Source organism: Microtus pennsylvanicus, chromosome 8 (assembly GCF_037038515.1).
Source record: "Microtus pennsylvanicus isolate mMicPen1 chromosome 8, mMicPen1.hap1, whole genome shotgun sequence".
NCBI lineage: Eukaryota > Metazoa > Chordata > Mammalia > Rodentia > Cricetidae > Microtus > Microtus pennsylvanicus.
This window is the reverse complement of record NC_134586.1, coordinates 50,375,748-50,397,941: the sequence shown is the minus strand read 5'-3', so window position 1 is coordinate 50,397,941 and position 22,194 is coordinate 50,375,748. Positions and strand designations below refer to the sequence as shown.

Below are 22,194 nucleotides of genomic sequence, written 5' to 3'. Positions count from 1 at the left end.
GCTACATAGCAAGGTTAAGATCAGTTGAACTTTTCAGACAAAAATTAAAAACAAGAACATTTTCTTCATACAAAGGCTTAATATCATAAAAATGTTACTGCTCCTATGTTGATCTATGGATTAAATGAAATTTAAATTTAAACTCCAAAAGATATTTAAGAGGCAATTTATGACCTAATTTTTACTTTTAGTAAAGGTTTAATTGCCCAACAATAACCAAGAGACTCTTGAAGAGAAAAAATAGAAGGAACTGAGAGGAGAAGCACTCCCAGAAGAGAACTCTAATAGTTAATAATTAGCTTAGATTAGCATCATATGCAAACTGAACAGGCTCAAGCTCTCAGTATGAAACCCAAACTTAGCTGGTACCTTGCTGTGTGGCCGAGGCTTTGCAACTTTAGGGGGATAAGATAGACTTTCTAATACATAGTACAGAAATTATTTCTTATACAAATAGAAGAAAATAGAAAAACCATCAAGATGTGATTCCTACAATCTTCCTCAAAAATGTAAAATAAGCTGTTTATGTATGCTAGCCTTTCTTGATATTCTTTGAGTTATAGGGGTGTTATTCAATGTCCTCATCCTTTACTATTTGGAATTATTCTTTCCATTTTCTTTTCTTTTCTTTTTTTCTTTTCTTTTTTTTTTTTTTTTTTTGGTTTTTTGAGACAGGGTTTCTCTGTGGCTTTCCATTTTCTCTTTATTGTTATTTTATCTTTCTAAATTTTTCTTTATTGTTTTTTTAAGCAAGAGTAACAATGGCTGTTTTGGGAGTTAATTTTAATGCAATATAATCTTAGCTAAAATTGATTATATTTTCAAAGGTTCTATTTACAAGTGAGAGCACACTTCGTGCTTTGAGATGGATATGTCTGCAGGGTAGGGGGTACTGTCCAATGTAGGATAATCATTGAAGAAAAGCTTAACAAATCCCCCACTGCTTATAAAGATAATGGAAAGATAAACTACAAAACAAGAGGGGATATTAATAATATATAAAATGGACAGGGTTTATGTACATATGGTGCATAAATATTTGCATAACTGATGTGAATCAGTAAGAGAGATAAATAACCCAATGGAAAAATTGGCAAGAATCACACATAAGCAGCTTACAGAAGAAAAAACCGCATATGGCCAATCGCCTTATGAAGAGACTCTATGCATGTGCAGTGAAAAGGGAATGAAGACTAAGGTCATGATAAAAGTATATTTTATTATCTCTATGTTAAGGAGTCTGATAATGTGAAATATTGTCATACCTCTCATTGTAACAGAAACCCTCATGCATCACTATTGTTCATGGGATCGTTGCTTATCACAGTGAAACGTAAGCTGCAATCCAATAACTCATTGGTAAAGATACGTGATATTGCTGTGGGATAATGGTCATTCATCCTGTCACTTTTATTATTTTAATAAATTACTGATTGGTCAGTAGCCAGGCAGGAAGTATAGGTGGGGCAAGCAGGTAGGAAGTTAAGGTGGGGTTAAAATAATAGAAGAATTTTGGGAAAGGAAAGGGTCAGTCTGCAGTCGTCACCCAGACACAGAGGAAGCAAGATGAGAGCACCTCACTGATAAAGGTACCAAGCCATGTGGCTGACACAGACAAGAATTATGGGCTAATATAAGTTATGAGTTAATAAGAAACCTGAGCTATTAGACCAACCAGTTTATAATTAATGTAGACCTCTGTGTGTTTCTTTGGGACTGACCAGCTGCAGGACCAGGCAGGACAGAAACTTCTGTCAACAAATGGTGTCAAAGTGGAAAACAATATCCATATAAAACCTGAGAGTAATTCTAGACACCAAAGAACGGAGTTTAGCATGGTTTCTGGATAGCAGCATTTTCTCAGGTGGGCTCTGTTTGCTAAAGGCAAGTTCGTCTCATTTAAGAGAGATTTTCTGACTCACCTTTAGTTGCAAAAACCTTGCAGCTCTTTTAAGAGGCCCTGCCACAAAACACTTAAATAGTTTTGATGAATAGCCAACCGCATGCTTTGGTGGTGGCAGGGACTTTGAAACTCCATAGAGTTCTGGCATAAAACATGGCTCCTGCTAATACTTCTGCCATGAGGCTAAGGAATGGGGTGGGTCAGCCGTTAAAGTCACGGCTTTAATCCTAGCCATATCACTTAGCATTAAAGACTGATATGGTCAGAAAAGAGATATAGAGTATAGATAGATTCAAAGATGAAGAAAATCTCTAAAAAATTTACAGTGTGTTTAAAAATATATGTAGACATGGAGAGTAAAGCAAAAAGATAAAGTATATATATATATGTAACTCCATATATATACATATATATATGTATATATATGGAGAGGGAGAGAGAGAGAGAGAGAGAGAGAGAGAGAGAGAGAGAGAGAGAGAGAGAGAGAAGTTGGGTATGGTGACACATACTAATCCCAGCACTTGGGAGGCAGAGGTAGGTAGATCTCTGTGAGTTCAAGGACAGCCTGATCTACAGAGTGAATGACAGGACAGCCAAAGATACATAGAGAAATCTAGTCTTACAAAAAACCAAACAAATAAAAAAATAAAAGAAATAGAGTTTAAAATAAAGTCATGTATAGATGGAAAATACACAGAGAGTCTGGATACTATTTATTATTGTGTTGTCTTTGAATTGTTTGATGGCTGAGGAAGGAACAAAAGCTGTTAATGGACATTTGATTATAAATATTGCTGGATTAATACAACATATGTATTTTGAAAATGTCTTGACTTCAAAATTTAAGTCAAAAGATGTTATTTTGAAGAAGAGGTTTTGCCTTTGTTTCCACAGGAAATGAGAGTCTGTGGATTCATTATGGGTTAAGAAAATTCAGGTTTGATGAAGGAAGACCCCTGAGAAATCTCTGATAATAGTAGATAGCCCAGATGTCTGAGTTCTATACCAAGAACAGCCTCAAGACTGCTGGCTGCGATGATTAAGCCTCACAGAATATTCTAGTCAGGACTTGACCATAATTCAAAATTTTTTTTAGGTCCCCATAAGATTATCAGCACCCCTAATCAGCAGGAAGTAACCTGAAAACATTCCCCCAAAATGAATTATGGATGTTTTTCTTTGTTTAGAGTGTTGGTTACAAGTTGTTGTGGATAATGCTTGGGAAAAAAGCTAAACAAAGGCAATTAGATTCAGAGTTTTTGTTTGGAAAAAGGGGGGGTGCTGTGGGACAATGGTCTTGTATCCTGTCACTTGTATTATTTTAATAAAATGCTGATTGCCCAGTAGCCAGGCAGGAAGTAGAGGTGGGATGATGAGAACAGGAGAATTCTGGGACGAGGAAAGATTCAGTCTGCAGCGAATTACCCAGACACAGAGGAAGCAAGATGAGAATGCCTCACTGATGAAAGGTACCAAGCCCCACAGCCAGCACACAAACAAGCATTATGGGCTAATACAAGTTATAAGAGTTAATAAGAAGCCTGAGCTACTAAGCCAATCAGTTTATAATTAATGTAGATCTCTCTGTGTTTCTTTGGGACTGACTGGCTGCAGGACCTCAGTCAACACAATATATTATGATAAATTCTTTCAGTACACGAGTTTAAAGTTGAATTAAGTTATGTATGTGTGACAACACAATTGTGGGCTCAATCAAGGAGAACTCTTGATACAATTGTGTATGACCTATGCTTTTACAAGCAAGAGAGTAAGACAAACTTGAAAATAATTTTAACTTTCAGAAAGAGACAGAGAGGCAGACTAACAAGATATTAGTAACAGCCTAGCTTTTGGAGGTAGATTAGTGTTCATTGTTATCATAGCCATCATTTGTATCAGATACAAATGTCCCTTCATATAACACATACAAAATCATTTTTTAGTAAAAGAAAAATCTTCATTTAATATTTATTTTTCATTAAACTGTGTTCATATAGATGTTTAAAAGTATAAATTCAAATTTAATCAATCATCCCACACCAAGTCTGATTAAAATACTTTAAACCTCATTTGTCAAAAAAAATCAATGGACAGCTCCAATTAGGAAACTCTTCTCTTTTTTTTATTTTTCCAGATTTAGTCTATTTTCCTTTATTGCTTATTAAATTATATATTTCTATCAACATACTGTAATCTATTTTTTTACATTTTTCTTTTGTTGAAAATAGGTTCTTTTCTCATACAATAAATATATCCTGATTATAGTTTCCCCTTCCTCTACTCCCATTTTCTTCCGCACCTTCCTCTCCAGGTTCACTCCCTTTCTGTTTCTTTTTAGAAAAGAACAGGCTTTTTGGAGATAATCAAACATAAAAAAATATCACATCGAAGTTGGACAGAGCAGCACAACAGCAGGGAAAGCTACATATATGGAGACTTTTCTTTCTCTATCCTGAACACATTCAGAAAGCAGAAATACAGTGTATACATTGGTCTTATCTTTACACCAGCACACACTGCTACTCTCCAAGAAACTTGAGGGCACAAAGGAGGCATCCTATCCTTGGTTATTTAGCCTGCGATATAGAATCTATATCTGTATATGTTTCTCTTGTCAGAACATTGCACAGTTCATAAACTGTTCATTCAGGAATTGTCTTTTTTGTCTTCACTCTACCCTACGTCATGGCCAGGGCCAGGGAATGTTCCCTCCTGCCTAAGGAAGGTCTCTTAATCTCAAATGGTTTGTAGTATAGTTACTTGACCAAGGTTCTAACATTAAACTTCTGTTTCCAAGTCTTGAATCTCTTCCATGGCTGTGTAGTTGCTTTTTAAAGCTAGAATTTTCTTGTTAGAGAATGCACATTTTTTGATACATTGGTTCATCAGGATATTGGGTCAATCTCTTACATCACCCTAAAGCAATAGGAAGTGTGATGTCATTTTGAAAGCTCCTATGTCATTCCTCTTGTCAGCTACTTGAACTTAGACACGCGGGTTCTAAAATGCTGTCATTGATGGGTACAGCTCTATTCTGATTTTTCAAACTGTAGTTAACTAGAACAGTTATTCTCAACCTGTGGCTTACAAACCCATTGATAAACCCCTTTCTTCCAAAATATTTATTATGATTCATAAAGGTAGAAAAATTTCAGTTATGAATTAGCAAGGAAGATAATTTTATGGTTGGGGTTCACCACAACATGAGGAACCCTAATAAAGGGTCACAGCATTAGAAAGGTAGAGAACCACTGGGTTAGAAGAGCTAGAGGAGGGAGTTTAGATGAGGTTTGGATGAATCTTAACCTGTTATTCTGGAAATACTTGACTCATTAGTGAAGAAGATTCACAAATTTACAACTCAACTCCTTTTTTTCACTTGCTTGTTTGAAAATTAAGAAATGAAACAAATAAATGAGTGAATTGGCTGTTTCCTCCTTAAATTTTTGTTTTAGCAGACAGTGAAGGAAGATTTACAAGGAAATACCTAAATATATCTTAAAACATCAGCAGCTATTCTTGTTGCTAAAATTCCTTTAAATAATGCTGCATTATTTTAAGTTATACACCTTATTTTTGCAGAATAAAATATATGAGTTCTTAATAAAATTCCTTCTTGGAAGAGACCTTGGTTCATTCCAGATTAAAGGACTGTGCCTTTGCCTGCCTGGATTCAAATTTCACTCCTATGACTTATTTGTTGTGTGTCTTTGGACAAGATTCTTAGGTCTGTAAATCTCAGATTTGTTGTTTATAAAATGTGACAGCTAGAAAACCTTTCTTGGGTCTTTGTGAAGATTAAATTACATTCATTTACAAAGTTTATAAAAACAGCTGGTTCTAGTTGCTGTTCAAATGGTTGCAGCTAGCTAGGTCTGCCTCTGAGTTCATCCTTTTCAACAGCCTTATCTGAGCAGTTTGCCATGCTTCTTGTTAGGCCTGGGTGCTTAGAACTTGGAAATGCTTAGGTTTCATATTCTATCACCTAACAGTAGAACAGCTGCATGTTGCAGTATCTTTAGAAAACGGCATACTGAATGGAAAACTAGGCTTCCTGTGTTTTTGGAAGACTAAGCACAGAAAGTTCCCTGGACAGCACCTTACACACACAGTGATACAACAGTGCATGTCTGCCTTCCATCTGATCTATGTTGAAGAGAAAGACCTTGACTTTGTAAACCTCTAGCAAGAACATTGCAAAGTCAATCCAGTGGCATCTTTGTGCTATCACTGCCAGGTTGTGGGTTGTCTGCATGGCTCCTGTTGGGTAACCTAGCCTGCCCTTGGCTTTGAGCCCTTTCTTCTCAAAGACACTTGATTAGGGCTGAGCCAGCGTCCATACCCACACAGTGGGCACCATGGCTCCCAGCTGCTGCCCATGTGTCACTTAGGATACACTGTCCTTGCAGGCTACTCTGAGTTGTTTTCCCAACTTCTGCAATAGACTTTAAGTTTCTGACAGTTCAAAAAACCTGTTCTATGTAGTCTTTGCTCAGTACAAGCTGGGGTATACTATGTCTGATCCCTTATCCACACCTGGAGTACTGTTATCTGTCTCCTCGGGCTGGAAAAGCTCAGTCCTGTGCATATTTAAGGCCTGGCCCAAAGCATTTTTTCAGTGCACAGCTAGAACTCTCTTCTTCTAAACTTTTTATTATGTGTTTATCAAGCTTAAATCAAAACTTTCCCTCATGGTCTACTGCCCTTATGCAATTCAGATCTTTCTTCCTCTCGTTTCATCCACTCCAACTGTGTGCTTTGGCCACACAAACCTTTGTTCCTTGGACAGTACAAGGTCATTACTGCTTATTGCTTTCACATTTGGTTCTCTCTGTCTGGAAACCTCTCACCAAATTATTGTCTCATTAGATTGTTTTTCCTTTTCGGTGACGTTCTATGAGCATCAAAGGACATCAACTCAAACAGCATATTCTGTGGCCCTATCACTCTTGTACAATGGTTCTCAACTAGGAGTCTTGTGGTCCTCCAGGGGATGTTTGGCAGTCTCTGTACATGATTTTGCTTATGACCACTGTAAGGGACAGGATATCACATAGAGGAAGAAGGCCAAATGTATTCTAAACATCGGGAAATGCTCTCCAAAGAATAGTCTCTCACAAATGTCAGTGTTATGAAGGCTGAGAGATCGTACGTAGCACAGTCTTACTTTATTTACTTACGGAACTTGGCATTGTGAAAAACTGATTGACTCATCATTCATGATTGTAACTAGATGTTACTTGTGTTCTGAATTAGAATATAAATGCCAGGAAAATAGAAATCTTGTCTTTTAAAGATTTATTTGAAATTTCATGCCTGAGCACACTGTATTTGCATCATTTCCACTGCTCCTTCTCCTCCCTCCAGCTCCTACCATCTCCCACTCCATCCCTCATGGAGCTCATGATCTCCTCAATAACCATTGTTGTGATATACACATATGTAGTTTAATAGATATGAAACACATACATGTATGTATGTATGTGTGTGTGTGTGTGTGTATTATAAGTATATATTTAAAGTAAACTGCTTACAAAAATGTTTCCTTCTGGCCTTTCCAAACATCCTCAGTGTAGTTTATCTCTCCTCTCTCCCTCTCATTATTAACTCTCTTCCTTCTCCCTAGTTACATTGCCCTCCTGTTTCCCTCCCCACGCCCCTTCATGGCACCTGTGCCCTGCTGTCTCCCTCTCTGGAGCTCCTTTTTCCTCTTTCCCTCCCCAGTAGCTCCGTTTGTATCTCCACATTTCTTTGGTTACCCTAGGATTTGTAGTCATATGCAAAGATTCAAATCTAGAACCCACAAAGATGAAAGAACGTGCAGGGTTGTCTTTCTGGATTACTTTCTGGATTACTTCAATCAATATAGTAGTTTCTAGTTCTATCCATTTAGATAAAATTTTAAAGTCTCGCTATTCTTTACAGCTGAACATGGCTTCATTATGAACTCATCCCACCGTCTCATTTTCTAGTTGTTGACTCAGAGATAGCGAGATTATTTGCATGTTTTAGCTATTGTGAAGAGAGCATCAGGGAACATGGCTGAACAAATATCTTTGTAGTAATGTTGGGTTCTTTGGGGAAATGCCAGGGAGTGGTATAGCTGGGTCGTATGGTAGATGTAGTTTTCGCTTTTGGAGGAATCTTCACAGTCATTTCCCTAGTAGCTGGTACCTTTTGATGCCTCCTCACGTGCACTTGTTGGTCGTTGTCTAAAAATAATAAAAAGTTAAAGAGCTGTTCTGACTTTGAAATCTCAAAGTAGTTTTAATTTTCATTTGTTTCATTGCTAGGGATAATGACCATTTTTTAAAAATATTTTATCTGTTTCATGATGGTCATGTCTCTAGTGTCTACTCTGTACCTGACCTGAGTAGGAATATTAACAATATTTGTTGAATTAATAAAAACCATGGCAAATCTCAGTGGGAAAGTTAACTATGTATTGCTGTGCATTATATTTGATCACACTGTACTTGTACTGCATTTTGTATTGGTTATTGATATATATTTTGGAGATAATTGACTTTATAACAGAGATATGTCCGTGATAGATAAAATAAATTCATTAATAGACAATATCTCTCGTAGAAATATTTCAGTTTCTGTGTCTGTCACAAGACTCATTTTTAACTGTGCTCTGTGTGCTCTCCTTCAATATCTGGTAATTTTCATCCTTGCTTTATTTTCAGCTGTACTTTAACTATCTAGAAATTAATAAAAAGCAATGTACATTTTGAGAAAGCGTGAGAACTGTCTGAACACACCCTTTGCCTGCCATTGTGGGTCAGGTTAACACCGCCCTAGGTGTGGAATTTGTGACACAACTGCCTTCCCCTAACATGCATGCTCCATTTCAGTATTCTGAACATGGTGATAATGAGGTGTTAACTTCAGCATTATCTGCTTAAAATCCAGACATACTTGTCTGTCTAGCTAAAATCAGAAAGGTCATAATGGGTCCACAAAGAGTTGATGCTGTCCCTCTTTGCCTGGTTTTCCTAGGGGCAGAATAGTGGGTCAATCACTGAGAAGAGTTTGTTTGGCCTACATGGGATCTGTTCTGTTTTGAATAGTTTTAGCTGCTACTTTTAGCTTCCTAGAATGTGAAATTGGACTATTTATCATGGAATTGGGGCACCATGTACTTTTTGTTCTAATGGGCACTAGCCAGATGTATGTGATGAGAGTTGATTGCACCTCCATCATTTTTTCACCACTTCTGGTATCTATGAGAGTAGAAGGGGAGACAAATTCATGGAAATGGGAAGGTGTGCTGTGTCCTATCTTGAAGGCTATATTGTGATTGGATATATCAAGTCAAGATTGTTAATTACATTGTCCAAATGTTTAGTAGCCAGTCACACCTTTTTCTCCATCTGTAAATGAGCTATGTGATGGTGAACTTATTTCCAGATGGTAATTGTCATTTTTTTCTACTTTATGTGTTTTGTAGTTACACCTTTAAAATCTTTTATGTGTTTTATTTTTATATGTATATGTGTTCTCCATGTATGTGTGTCTGTGCACTTTACGTATACCTGGTGGTGCCCACAGAGGCCAAGAAAAAAAAGTGCCAGATATCTTGTGACTGGAGTTACAAGTTGTGAGTCACCGTGTGTGTTGGAAATTGAACCCTTGTGCTATGGAAGAGCATCCAGTGCTCATAATTGTTGAGCCATTCCTCCAGCTGCTACAAAGCAGCTTTCAGGTACACCATAGTTTAGAGTTTTATACTGTCTTAGTAATTAAGGCTGCTCAAGATTAGCATTAAAATGTGATTTTCTGCATAAGTTTCTCTTGCCTTCAAGCCTATTTTATCCAGTATTATTGTTTCACCCACATTCTTTACTATTAATTCTTTAATTGACTAAAATCTCCTTTAGTTCTCAGTCAGGTGTGTCTCCTAAAATTTTGTCCATTTTATCACTTGTAAGTTGAGCCCAGGTTCTTGTACATGAATGGTTTACCACTGAGTAAGATTCCCAGTCTTGGGGGTTTTGTCATGGTCTCACTCTATAGCTGAACTTGGCAGTGAAGATTCTACACACCTAAATTGATTGCAGATTAGCTACTGAGTTTTTAACACCAATGCATCAATCCTAGATAACCACTAGATACACATGCGTGTGTGTGTGCGCACACACACACACACACACTCACACATACACACTCACACACAACTTCTAATATGTTGTGTTTCTTGCTATTACTTAATAATTTGTGACAAGTTTACTTCATTTTTTTCTTTTGTTTTTTAATTTTAAATTGTTGAAGGATGTTTTCCCCTTCATTCAGATTATTTTTGATAGTAACAAGTCAGGCGTCTGTGTTACTAATTATCCAAGCTATTATAATATGCTTGCCTATCTTAATGATATATAAAATAATGACTATCATTGTCATACATCAGAATAAATAATATGTGATCCTAAAGTAGCTCCATTCAGATCATATTCCTTCAAACTTAAATAGTACTATTATCCTATGTTTTAGTTTTAATCCTTCCCCAATCAGATAATTAGACTGTGTTTCATATGTTGGATGATTTTTATAATTTTATATATCTGTATATAAAGATAAACATACACACAGTATGTATGTACATATATATATGAAGAAATGAGACACATGTATGTATATGTGTATATATATGAACATCAATGCCAAATTTACTACCTTTTCTTTTTTTTTGCAATTTAGACTTGGTGAAATAATTTTCCCTCTTCTTGGTCTATGTATTTTAAGGTATCTTCTTGTGAAGATTTGACCCATTAAAAAAGTAGTAGTTACCTTTTGGTTCATGTGACTCTCAGTTTTATAGTAGAAATTCTGAACAAATTCTTGATATTCCTATGGATTAAACTTTGAATCAAGTTTCATTGTGTAGCTACTTCAAGTTCCTGTATCTCACACATCAAGGAGAATTGAAATATCACAGACCAGGATGTATAAGGAGCACAAAGATAGAGCAAAGGGGCAGGAATAGATAGAATCAAGGTACATTGTATGCATGGGTGAAAATTTCATAGAGAAAATTACAAAAAAGAGGTACAGTGTCACACCATTACCACTATTAAATCACTATTGTCATTTTCTGTTCAAAATTGTTCACTATCATGAATTCTGAACAGTTCATATTCATGTTTATAGTGATATGCACATGAAAGCGCAAGCAGAGATATGAGACCCTCACAGGTAGTGATCCTCCTATAGCTAAGTAAAATATTTTAACTGATCAAAGCTGTCTTCACACTGTTATTTTTGTATCAGAAGAAACAAATATGACATAATTTATCTTAAGCTCATACAATATGGCTTTAGTTTGTTTTATATATTGAGGTTCTGCAAAAATATTTTAGCTCAGAAAGAAATTCTTCTAAGAAAACCAATCCAAAGAAGGAAAGATATATTTTGGTTTTAAATGTGTCGTTGCCTGCTTGTTATTCTTTGAAATTGAATCTTATTATATACTGCGGCTGTCTTAAATCAAGTGTAAACTCTGCTTTACCTTAAATAAGAAACATAAAACTTTTTCTCCCCTACCACCACAGCCCTGGCTGGACACAAAATTTAAAAAATTACTTCTCCTTTCTACTCTTCTGTCCTCTTCCCTTTTCTTCCTTTCCCTCCTTCCTTCCCTTTTTACTTCCTCCTTTCCTCCCTCCATTCTCCCTTACTCCTTTTCTCCTTCCCTCTCTCTCTTTGAGACAGAGTGTCATTATGTAACCCAGGCTGGCTTTGAGCTCCTGCTCTTCCTGCCTCAGTTTCCCTCTTGCTAGGATTATGGAATTGTGTCACCATGCCTGTCTTACTGAAAAATTTGTTAAACGTTAATCCAATATTTGAGAACAATTAACTGAATATTATACAGAACAGATAGAGAACATTGAATGTTTCCAATGCAAAGAAGAGGCAAGAGCCTAAGGTGTTAGGCATCCCAATGGCCCACATATGATATGATTACATATTATGTATATCTATGAAATGTTACAGTGTACCCAATAGACATGCTTATTGATATATGCTTATTCAAATAATTCCAAAGAAGTTAGTCTAGATTAGGGATAATCTAGTTTACTCACTGATATGGTCTTCCAGAAAGGTCTTGCTATGTAGCTCCAGGTGGCCTGAGACTCTTGCTTTAGAGTCTAGGTTGGTTTCCAACTTGGTATCTTCCTACCTTCATCTCCCGAGTGCTGGAAATATAAGCATTAGCCATCATGCACAGCTGTGGGAAAACATTGAATACTTTCGAGCATTTTCCATTCTATACAATTATTTATTCTTTTATGAATGATAACTTCATATTTATGATGAACCAGCCTAGAATAAGTGATTATCAATGCAACCTATTAATTCACCCTTAAAATTTTCCTGCCTCCTGAGAAAGGATAACAGTTGTCTTATTGATGTAAAATGTTGACACAATGATTTGTTATAATATAGTCAAAATGGCTTTCTCTGAATTCACTTCTACTTTGTGCAGTAAGAAACATAAATCCATCTTCTTCATATGTCTCTCCTTTAGCTCTTGACCATTTGGGTAGAACTAAAAATGAAATTTTGTTGACTCAATAGAGTGAGACAATTAGATACACCCAACAATTATATCACTCTTTGAGATTTGTTTTTAACAATTCAATAATTTAAATAAAGTCCCATTTCTTAGAATTATTTTATGAAGGAATTTTAACGTAGATTCTAGATCACAAACGACAATGTGGATGGCACATTACCAAACCCAAATTAATTCAGTAATATGGTCACTATTCCTTTTGTTTATTTTTTATTTGTAACTTAAACAAAATTATTTAATTTCATTGTCAAATCACTGCTAGGAAATACAACAGCTTAGAGCTGAGGAAATGGGTACATGACTTGACCACGTCTTACACAAAGAAAGACTGGATTCTAAGCCTCCATCTTGGGCTTGGGATTCTTTTCACCTCATGCATTTGAAATAGTTGTAAAATCCTAACCAGTACCTAGATTAAACAGTAGCTTCTGCGTACTCTGAAGATACTCCATTTGGCTAGTTCTGAGCTCTTGAAGAAGACCCTGATGTCTATCAGTGAATTTCCTCATGGACCTATTGATTTTTCTTGGATTTTTGTCCAAGTTTTGTTCTGTCTAGATATTTTCATCCAACACAGAAATCAATAGTTACATGATGATATTAACGCTCAACATGTAGACATTCTTCTTCTAAACAGATGTTCTGTAAGTATCTTCTGATAGTGTTATTGTACCACAAAGCTTCTAGACAGCAAAGGAAAGAGTCAACAGGGGCAAAGGATGAAAAATGTAATTAGGTGATATATTTACAATGCATGTATCTGCTAAGAGGCTGACATCGAAAACATGTAAGAAATCCAGGCTTCTTAGTACTGAAGACCAATACCTGATCCAATATGGGTCCGAGGTTCTGAACTGAGATTAGTTGAAATGAAGGCAGGTCTTTTATTTGCAACCTAGCAGATACACCCAGAAGACATTGTGTTAAGCTAAATACCATCTCGGGATCTCACTTCCGTGTAGAGCTTCAGAGAACTGAACAGACAGAAGTGGATAGTGAGGTTGGTCCCAGAGCGGGTGGCTGGGGTGGGGGGATCTCAGTGTGGTCAGGGTTGGGATAGGTAACACAGTGGTTGAAAGGCAAGGGATTCTCCGTGTGAAAGGAGCCACGAATCGGTACATGCTGAAACACAATGACTACAGTAAATAACTACACTTCCAGTTTTGAAAATTGCTTAAGATGGGAGACTTTTAAAACGTTCTTAACATAAAAATCTCTTCAGAATGTGAGCTAATGCATAGGTAGTTGGATTACTTTAGCCATGACATGCTTTCATACAACCCTTGGTATATGGTAAACATAAGAATTGTAATCACGGTAAACAGAAGCTTTTTCACCAACAGAAGTTAATTTGAGGAAAAAGAAATATGTAAAATATCTCAATAATTCTAATACTGATCATATGCTGGAATAACATATCTTATGTACAATATTTAGCTTATCATTAAAACTAATTTTACCAACTTAAAATTTTCTCTTGTAGTTTTAGAACACAAACCATGTGGGGTATATATTGAACTTCCCATCATCTTCATTTTTCTAAGATTTATCACATATACAGTGTTCTGCATGTATGCCTACACACCAGAAGAGGACACCATGTGGTTGCGGGGAGTTGAACTCAGGACCTCAGGAATTGCAGACAGCACTCTTAACCCCTGAACCATCTCTCCCATCATCTTATATAGCAGCTAGAGCTTCATTTATCTTGAACCTAGCTCCTGATTGCATTTTTTTTAGGTTTTTTTTTTTTGGTTTTTTTTTTTTTTTCAAGACAGGGTTTCTCTGTAGCTTTTTGGTTCCTGGCCTGGAACTAGCTCTTATAGACCAGGCTGGCCTCAAACTCACAGAGATCCGCCTGCCTCTGCCTCCCAAGTGCTGGGATTAAAGGCGTGCGCCACCATCGCCTGGCTCCTGATTTCATTCTTTACCTCATTCTCCTTCCATTTAGGAGACTGAGTTTTCAGCCAGTATTTAAGCCTCATTATAATATTGTTATCTGGGGCTGGAGAGATAGTTTTTTGGTTAAGAGCTCTGACTCTTAGAGGACCTGAGTTCAATTCCCAGCATTCTCAGGGTAGCCCACAATTGTCTATAACTCCAAGATCTGACACCCTGATGTAGACATACATACAAGCAAAACACCCAAAACACCAATGATTACAAAATAAAAATAAATAAAACACACACACACACACACAATATGGTCATCTGTTTAACTTCCTGTATATGGCATTTGGCACTTGAATCCATATCCTATTGTGCTAAATAATTAAAAAAAATTGAAACTTCTTAAATATTTGAACTGACCTTTTTATATTAGAATTCCAACTGTGTTCTGAGTTCTATATATTAAACATTCAGACACTCAGAATACTAGTAGTATATTGGGCTGGAGAGGTGGTTTGATACCATCTGCTCTTCCAGAATACCTGGGCGTGATTCCTAGCACTGACATGATGGAGCCATGGAGCTTCTGGCCTCTGCAGACACTAAGCACACACATGGTACACAGATATGCATAAAGGCAAAACACACACATAACATTTTTAAAGTGAAAAACTTAAAAACTAGAAACAAAAGCAGTGTAAAAGTGGAGGGGAAAGCATTAGAGAAGAAATGGTTTTAAATTGTGAGATCTGTACATTCACTGGATAATTTCATTTGAAATGTTCTGTCTGGATTTCCTCTTCTGTGTGTGTGTGTGTGTGTGTGTGTGTGTGTGTGTGTGTACATGAGTATATCAGAACTTCCACAGAAAACTCTTAGAGCTGTTTCTGCCATTGAGTAAACAACAAATACTGGCCTTTATTTGATCACAGATGTTGACTGAAGATGCCTCAAACACCAGTGTGTTAATGTTTGGTCCACAGCTTCATGGGCCTTTCTAGTTAATATTAGAATAATTATTAACATAGATAACTATGGAATCACAGCTAAATACATTTCTGTCTTTCACTATCTTTTTATCTAACTATCCCTTCTTTTTTGGAACTTTGTATTGTTTCTCAAATTGCAGCGTTTTACAACTAAATGGGAAATGGTGGATTATGATTTGCCAAACTCCCTTTCTTACCAAAGGACAATGATGTCATCCAAAGATGCTAACATATATCTTGTATTCAAATAGCTTTTTCAGATATGGGAAATGAGTTCTATATTTTCTCTACCAATCACCTCCAGCCAGCACCAGCTCAAACTCTGAAGACAGTATCTCAGTTAAATCTCATAGCAAGTAACTCCAGTACTGCATCTGTTCCCAAGCATGGGAGTGGGGAAGCAGAATCTTGGAGAGAATGAGTTGTACAAGCACATGCCAGTGGGCTAAGAGCTGGTGTGCAAATTAGGCTGTGAAAGCTGATTTCTGCTACATTGTTCTTTTAAAGCTAAATGATAAGATTGTGGATTACAAAGTTCTGAAATTTTGTCTCCATTTGGTCAGTCATAGACAAAGGGGGCTTAAAGGCTCCTGTGATCATCTACATTTCGTGGCTATGAGACTCAGCACAGAGACCCTGTAGAGTTCCCTTGGTGTGTTCAAATTAAGTGAAAATAAACAGAGGATGAGAAACGAATGATGGGCAGACTATCTTAAGTTCCTTAAAGGTCATCTAACTGACTAGAGCACACGGGGTGTGGGGACTAGACTGGGAACATGCTTGCATTGTTTCTGTCCAGTGACAGTCTCCCATCAGGATCATGACATTATCAGAACAATCTCAGTTTATCTCATTGCGCAGAACTAGGGTAAATATATTAAAATATCTTTAGAATTGAAAAAAAATTAAATTACTTGCACTGCCTACTAATTAAGCAGAAGAACTAACTCTACTGCCAAGCTTTTAATTTTTTGTACTCAGTAATTTACTTATAATAATAATAAGAGGCCTTGGCTTAGTGATTTAAATAGCAAAAGGTTGTTTTGGGATGACATGCATTTGTTCTATTTAGCTAGCCAAAAATGGAAGAAAAAAAAGAAAAAAGAAAAAACCCTGAAAATCAAGCCTATCAGCCTACATTAAAGGAGTTGGCGATTAAATAACTAAATAACCAAAACTATTTTCTCTAATTCACTGGATAAAATAGTTAAGTTAGAAAATAAACACACACACATACACACACACACACACGAGGCTATTCCTGTTAAGAATGGAGATTTTCTTTTCTTTTTGTTATTGAAGATGACTATGAGGCAAGTCACTTCTGAGACTTGGTCTTCACATTTGTCTTCCTGAAGTTGAGAGAGCTGGGGTTGTGGGCATGGGCCAGGTTCTCCTACTAGCCTGAAAGAAATCTAAGCCTTAGTTTTGGTTCACTAAAATGGGACAGAGCTATGCTGTGGGACAATGGTCTGTACACTGTCAATTGTATTTTAAATAAATGTTGATTGTCCAGTAGCCAGGCAGGAAGTTGAGGCAGAGGAATGAGAACAGAAAAATTCTGGAAAGAGAAAGAGTCAGTCTGCAGTCATCACCCAGATACAGAAGAAGCCAGATACAGAGCAAGCAAGATGTAACTGCCTCACTGAAAAAGTTACCAAGCCACATGGCTAACAGAAGAATTATGGGCTAATGTAAGTTATAAGAATTAGTTAAGAATAAGAAGCCTGAGCTAATGGGCCAATCCATTTCTAATGAATGTAGACCTCTGTGTGATTCCTTGGGACTTAATGGTTGCAGGACCAGGCAGGACAGAAACCTCTGCCAACAGAGCTAAACAGACAGTCCTCAGAAAGATCACAGGCTTCTGCTCACTAAGTAGGCTCCAAATCTCCTTTGCTGGCTCAGCAGACACCCCCAGTCCCTTGATAACTAAAGATAGCTTTCGCTACCCTGCTGCTGGAAGGTCCCTAACCACTAGGACCTCCAACCAATCAGCCCTCTACTAATCTTTCCTCTACCAATCAGCCCCAGATTAATCCTTCTTCTTTGGTATTCCCCTAACTTCACTTAAAAGGAATTTGTAACCGTCTATGGTGGTCACCAAACATCACCCCAACATTGGAATTAATAAAGCACTCTTGTTATTACTTACATGGATGTTGGTCTTCTCTGGCACCTTCTCTCAGACCCTAACAGAAGTCTCACAAGGTTATGACTTGTTGTTCCATGAGAAAGCTCATGGAACCTTCTCGAAAATTGACCACATACTCGGTAACAAAGCAAACTTCCACAGTTACAAAAAAATATTAGTAACCACCTGTGTCTTATCAGATCACCATGGATTAAAGTTAGAATTCAACAACAATGCTACTCCCAGAAAGCCTATAAACTCATGGAAACTGAACAGTCAACTACCGAACCATACCTGGATTAAGGAAGAATTAAAGAAAGAAATTAAAGTCTTCCTTGAATTCAATGAAAATAAAAAAACAACATACTCAAACTTATGGGACATGATGAAAGCAGTCCTAAGAGGAAAGTTCATAGCACTAAGTGCCCACTTAAAGAAAACAGAGAAAGCACACATTGGAGACTTTACAGCCCACCTGAAAGCTCTAGAAAAAAAAGAAGCAGACTCACTTAGGAGGAGTAGAAGACTGGAAATAATCAAACTGAGGGCAGAAATCAACAAAATATAACACAGAAAACAATCCAAAGAATCAATGAAACAAAAAGCTGGTTCCTGGAGAAAATCAACAAGATTGACAAACCCCTATCCAAACTAATCAAACGGCAGAGAGAGAATTTGCAAATTAATAAGATCAGAAATGAAAAGGGGGACATAACCACAGACACAGAGGAAATTCAGAGAATCATTAGATCTTTCTACAAAAGCCTGTATGCCACAAAACTGGAAAATGTAAAGGAAATGGACACTTTTTTAGATAAATACCATATACCAAAGTTAAACCAGGACCAGGTGAACAATCTAAATAGACCTGTTAGTCGCGAAGAATTAGAAGCTGTTATCAAAACCCTCCCTACCAAAAAAAAGCCCAGGACCAGATGGTTTCAATGCAGAATTCTACCAGAACTTCCAAGAAAACCCAATACCTATACTCCTTAATGTATTTCACAATATAGAAACAGAAGAGGCATTGCCAAATACCTTTTATGAAGCTATAGTTACTCTGATACCAAAACCACACAAAGACTCAACCAAGAAAGAGAATTACAGGCCAATCTCACTCATGAACATCGACGCAAAAATCCTCAACAAAATACTGACAAACCATATCCAAGAACACATTAGAAAAATTATCCATTATGATCAAGTAGGCTTCATCTCAGAGATGCAGGGCTGGTTCAACATACAAAAATCTATCAATGTAAATAAATAAACTGAAAGAAAAAAACCATATGATCATTTCATTAGATGCTGAAAAAGCATTTGACAAAATTCAACATCCCTTTATGATAAAAGTCTTGTAGAGATTAGAGATACAGGGTCATACCTAAATATAATTAAAGCTATTTACAGCAATACAACAGCTAACATCAAACTTAATGGAGAGAAACTCAAAGCCATCCAACTAAAATCAGGAACTCGACAAGGCTGTCCACTCTCTCCATACCTCTTCAATATAGTTCTTGAAGTTTTAGCAATAGCAATAAGACAACATAAGGGGATCAAAATTCTTCACAGATCTTGAGAGGACAATAATTAACTTTATATGGAAAAACAAAAAACCCAGGATAGCCAAAACAATCTTATACAATAAAGGATTGTCTGGAGGCATTACCATCCCTGACTTCAAACTCTATTACAGAGCTACAGTAATGCAAACAGCATGGTAATGGCATAAAAACAGCGAAGTCGACCAATGGAATAGTATAGAAGACACGGATTTTAACCCACAAACCTATGAACACCTCATTTTCGATAAAGGAGCTAAAAGTATACAATGAAAGAAAGAAAGCATCTTCAACAAATGGTGCTGGCACAACTGGATGTCAACCTGTAGAATAATGAAAATAGAACTCATGTCCAAATGGATGAAAGACCTCAATATCAATCTGAACACACTGAACCTGATAGAAGAGAAAGTGGGAAGTACCCTACAACAGATGGGCACAGGAGATCGCTTCCTATGTATAACCCCAGCAGCACAGACATTAAGGGCAACATTGAATAAATGGGACCTACTGAAACTGAGAAGCTTCTGTAAAGCAAAGGACACTATCACTAAGACAAAAAGGCAACCCACTGACTGGGAGAAGATCTTCACCAACCCCTCAACTGACAATGGTCTGATCTCCAAAATATATAAAGCACTCAATAAACTAGACTTTAAAATGCTAATTAACCCAATTAAAAATGGGGCACTGAACTGAACAGAGAATTCTCAACAGAAGAAGTTCAAATGGCCAAAAGACACTTAAGGTCATGCTCAACCTCCTTAGCGATCAGGGAAATGCAAATCAAAACAACTTTTAGATACCATCTTACACCTGTCAGAATGGCTAAAATAAAAAACACCAATGATAGCCTTTGCTGGAGAGGTTGTGGAGGAAGGGGTACCTCATCCATTGCTGGTGGGAATGCAAACTTGTGCAACCACTTTGGAAATCAGTGTGGCGGTTTCTCAGAATTCGGGATCAACCTACCCCTGTACCCAGCAATACCACTCTTGGCAATATACCCAAGAGATGCCCGAACATATGACAAGGGCATTTGTTCAACTATGTTCATAGCAGCATTATTTGTAATAGCCGGAACCTGGAAACAACCTAGATGTCCTTCAATGGAAGAATGGATGAAGAAAGTATGAAATATATACACATTAGAGTACTACGCTGCGGTAAAAAACAATGACTTCTCGAATTTTGCATACAAATGGATGGAAATAGAAAACACTATCCTGAGTGAGGTAAGCCAGACCCAAAAAGAGGAACATGGGATGTACTCACTCATAATTGGTTTCTTGCCATAAATAAAGGTCACTGAGTCTATAATTTGTGATCCTAAAGAAGCTAAATAAGAAGGTGAACCCAAAGAAAAACATATATTATCCTCCTGGCTATGGGAAATAGACAAGATTGCCGGGCAAAAAATTGGGATCTTGGGGGTAGGGTGGGATGGGGGTAAGGAGAGATGGGGAGAGAAAAGTGAGAAGGGGAGGATGGGGGAACTTGGGGAAACGGGTGATTGGGGATAAAGGAAGGTTGGATAGGGGAGCAGAGAAGCACATATCTTAGTTAAGGGAGCCACCTGAGGGTTGGCAAGAGACTTGAACCTAGAGTGGCTCCCAGGTGCCCAGGGCAATGTCCCCAGTTAGTTCCTTGCGCAGCTGAGGATAGGGAACCTGAAATGACCCTATCCTATAGCCATACTGATGAATATCTTGCATATCATCATAGAACCTTCGTCTGGCGATGGATGGAGATAGAGACAGAGCCCCATACTGGAGCACTGGACTGAGCTCCCAAGGTCCCAATGAGGAGCAGAAGGAGGGAGAACATGAGCAAGGAAGTCAGGACCATGAGGGGTGCACACACCCACTGAGACAGTGGGGCTGATCTATTGGGAGCTCACCAAGGCCAGCTGTACTGTGACTGAAAAGCAGGGGATAAAACCAGACTCTCTGAACAGGGCGGACAATGAGGGCTGATGAGAAGCCAAGGACAATGGCTCGGGGTTTTGACCCTACTTCATGTTCTGGTTTTGTGGGAGCCTAGCCAATTTTGATGTTCACCTTCCTAGACCTGGATGGAGGGGGGAGGACCTTGGACTTTCCACAGGGCAAGGTACCCTGACTGCTTTTCGGACTGGAGAGGGAGTGGGAGAGGAGTGGGGGAAGGGGGGAGGGGCGGGAGGAAGGGGAGGGAAATGGGAGGCTGGGAGGAGGCAGAAATTTTTTTTTCAATAAAAAATAAATAAAAAGACTACCATCTTAAACCAAAGAGTTAGAAAGTAGCCAATGACAACAACAACAACAAAATATTTAGGAGCCACTAGCCTTGTATTTCATTAGAGTTTCCCTTGACTTCTGACAGTCTATGAGTTTACAGTATTTATATATAACTCCATGAGGACTATTTTATAGAAATTGCTTTAGAAATTACTGTACAGAGTTCTCTTACCATTTCTTTTGTGGAATATTAGTTAAATATGTGTTATATTCGTTCATGCCATTGAGTATTTGTTTAATGATGCAAAGATGTGTTGCATTCTTTTATGTTGCATTTGTTTAACTTTGTAAAGCTGTGTTACTTTGCCTGCCTAAAACAACTGATTGGTCTAATGAAGATCTGAATGGCCAATAGTGAGGCAGGAGAAAAGATAGATGCAGTTGGCATGCAGAGAGAATAGGAGGAGAAATCTAGGAAAGAAGGCAAGGAGTGAGGAAAAGTAGAAGGAGTGAAGCACATCAGGGACTGGCCATGAAGTAAGACGGAAAGAAAAATATATAGAATAAACAAGGTAAAAAGATTAGGGGGAAAATGTAGTTAAAGAGAAACTGAATAATTTAAGTTAGAAAAGCTGGCTAGAACCAAGCCAAGCTAAGGCTGGGCATTCATAAGTTAGAATAAGTCTCTGTGTATTTATTTGGGAGCTGGGTAGCGGGCACCCAAAGAGTAAAAAGAAAACCAACTATACATTTCTACAAGTATTCCTTGTGTGTGAGTGCACAGTGTGCACTGTGCTGAGGAAAAAGACAGGAGGCAGAATGTGTTGTGTGCATGCTCTACCACTGAGCTACATCCTCATGACAAGCCTAACCAGTGAAGTAGACAGAGTAACTGTATATACATTATAAATATTTCTT

The 22,194-nt window shown here is 37.5% G+C and overlaps 1 long non-coding RNA gene across 2 annotated transcripts in view; it reads right to left on the bottom strand.

Moving 5' to 3' along the window:
- LOC142856231 (uncharacterized) overlaps positions 1-22,194 on the bottom strand; it is a 137,870-nt gene that overhangs the window by 71,959 nt on the left and 43,717 nt on the right. For both annotated transcript variants that reach the window (XR_012911605.1, XR_012911604.1), the window contains exon 4: positions 11,989-12,102. This is a non-coding gene — a long non-coding RNA (uncharacterized LOC142856231). The remainder of the gene's footprint in view (positions 1-11,988; positions 12,103-22,194) is intronic.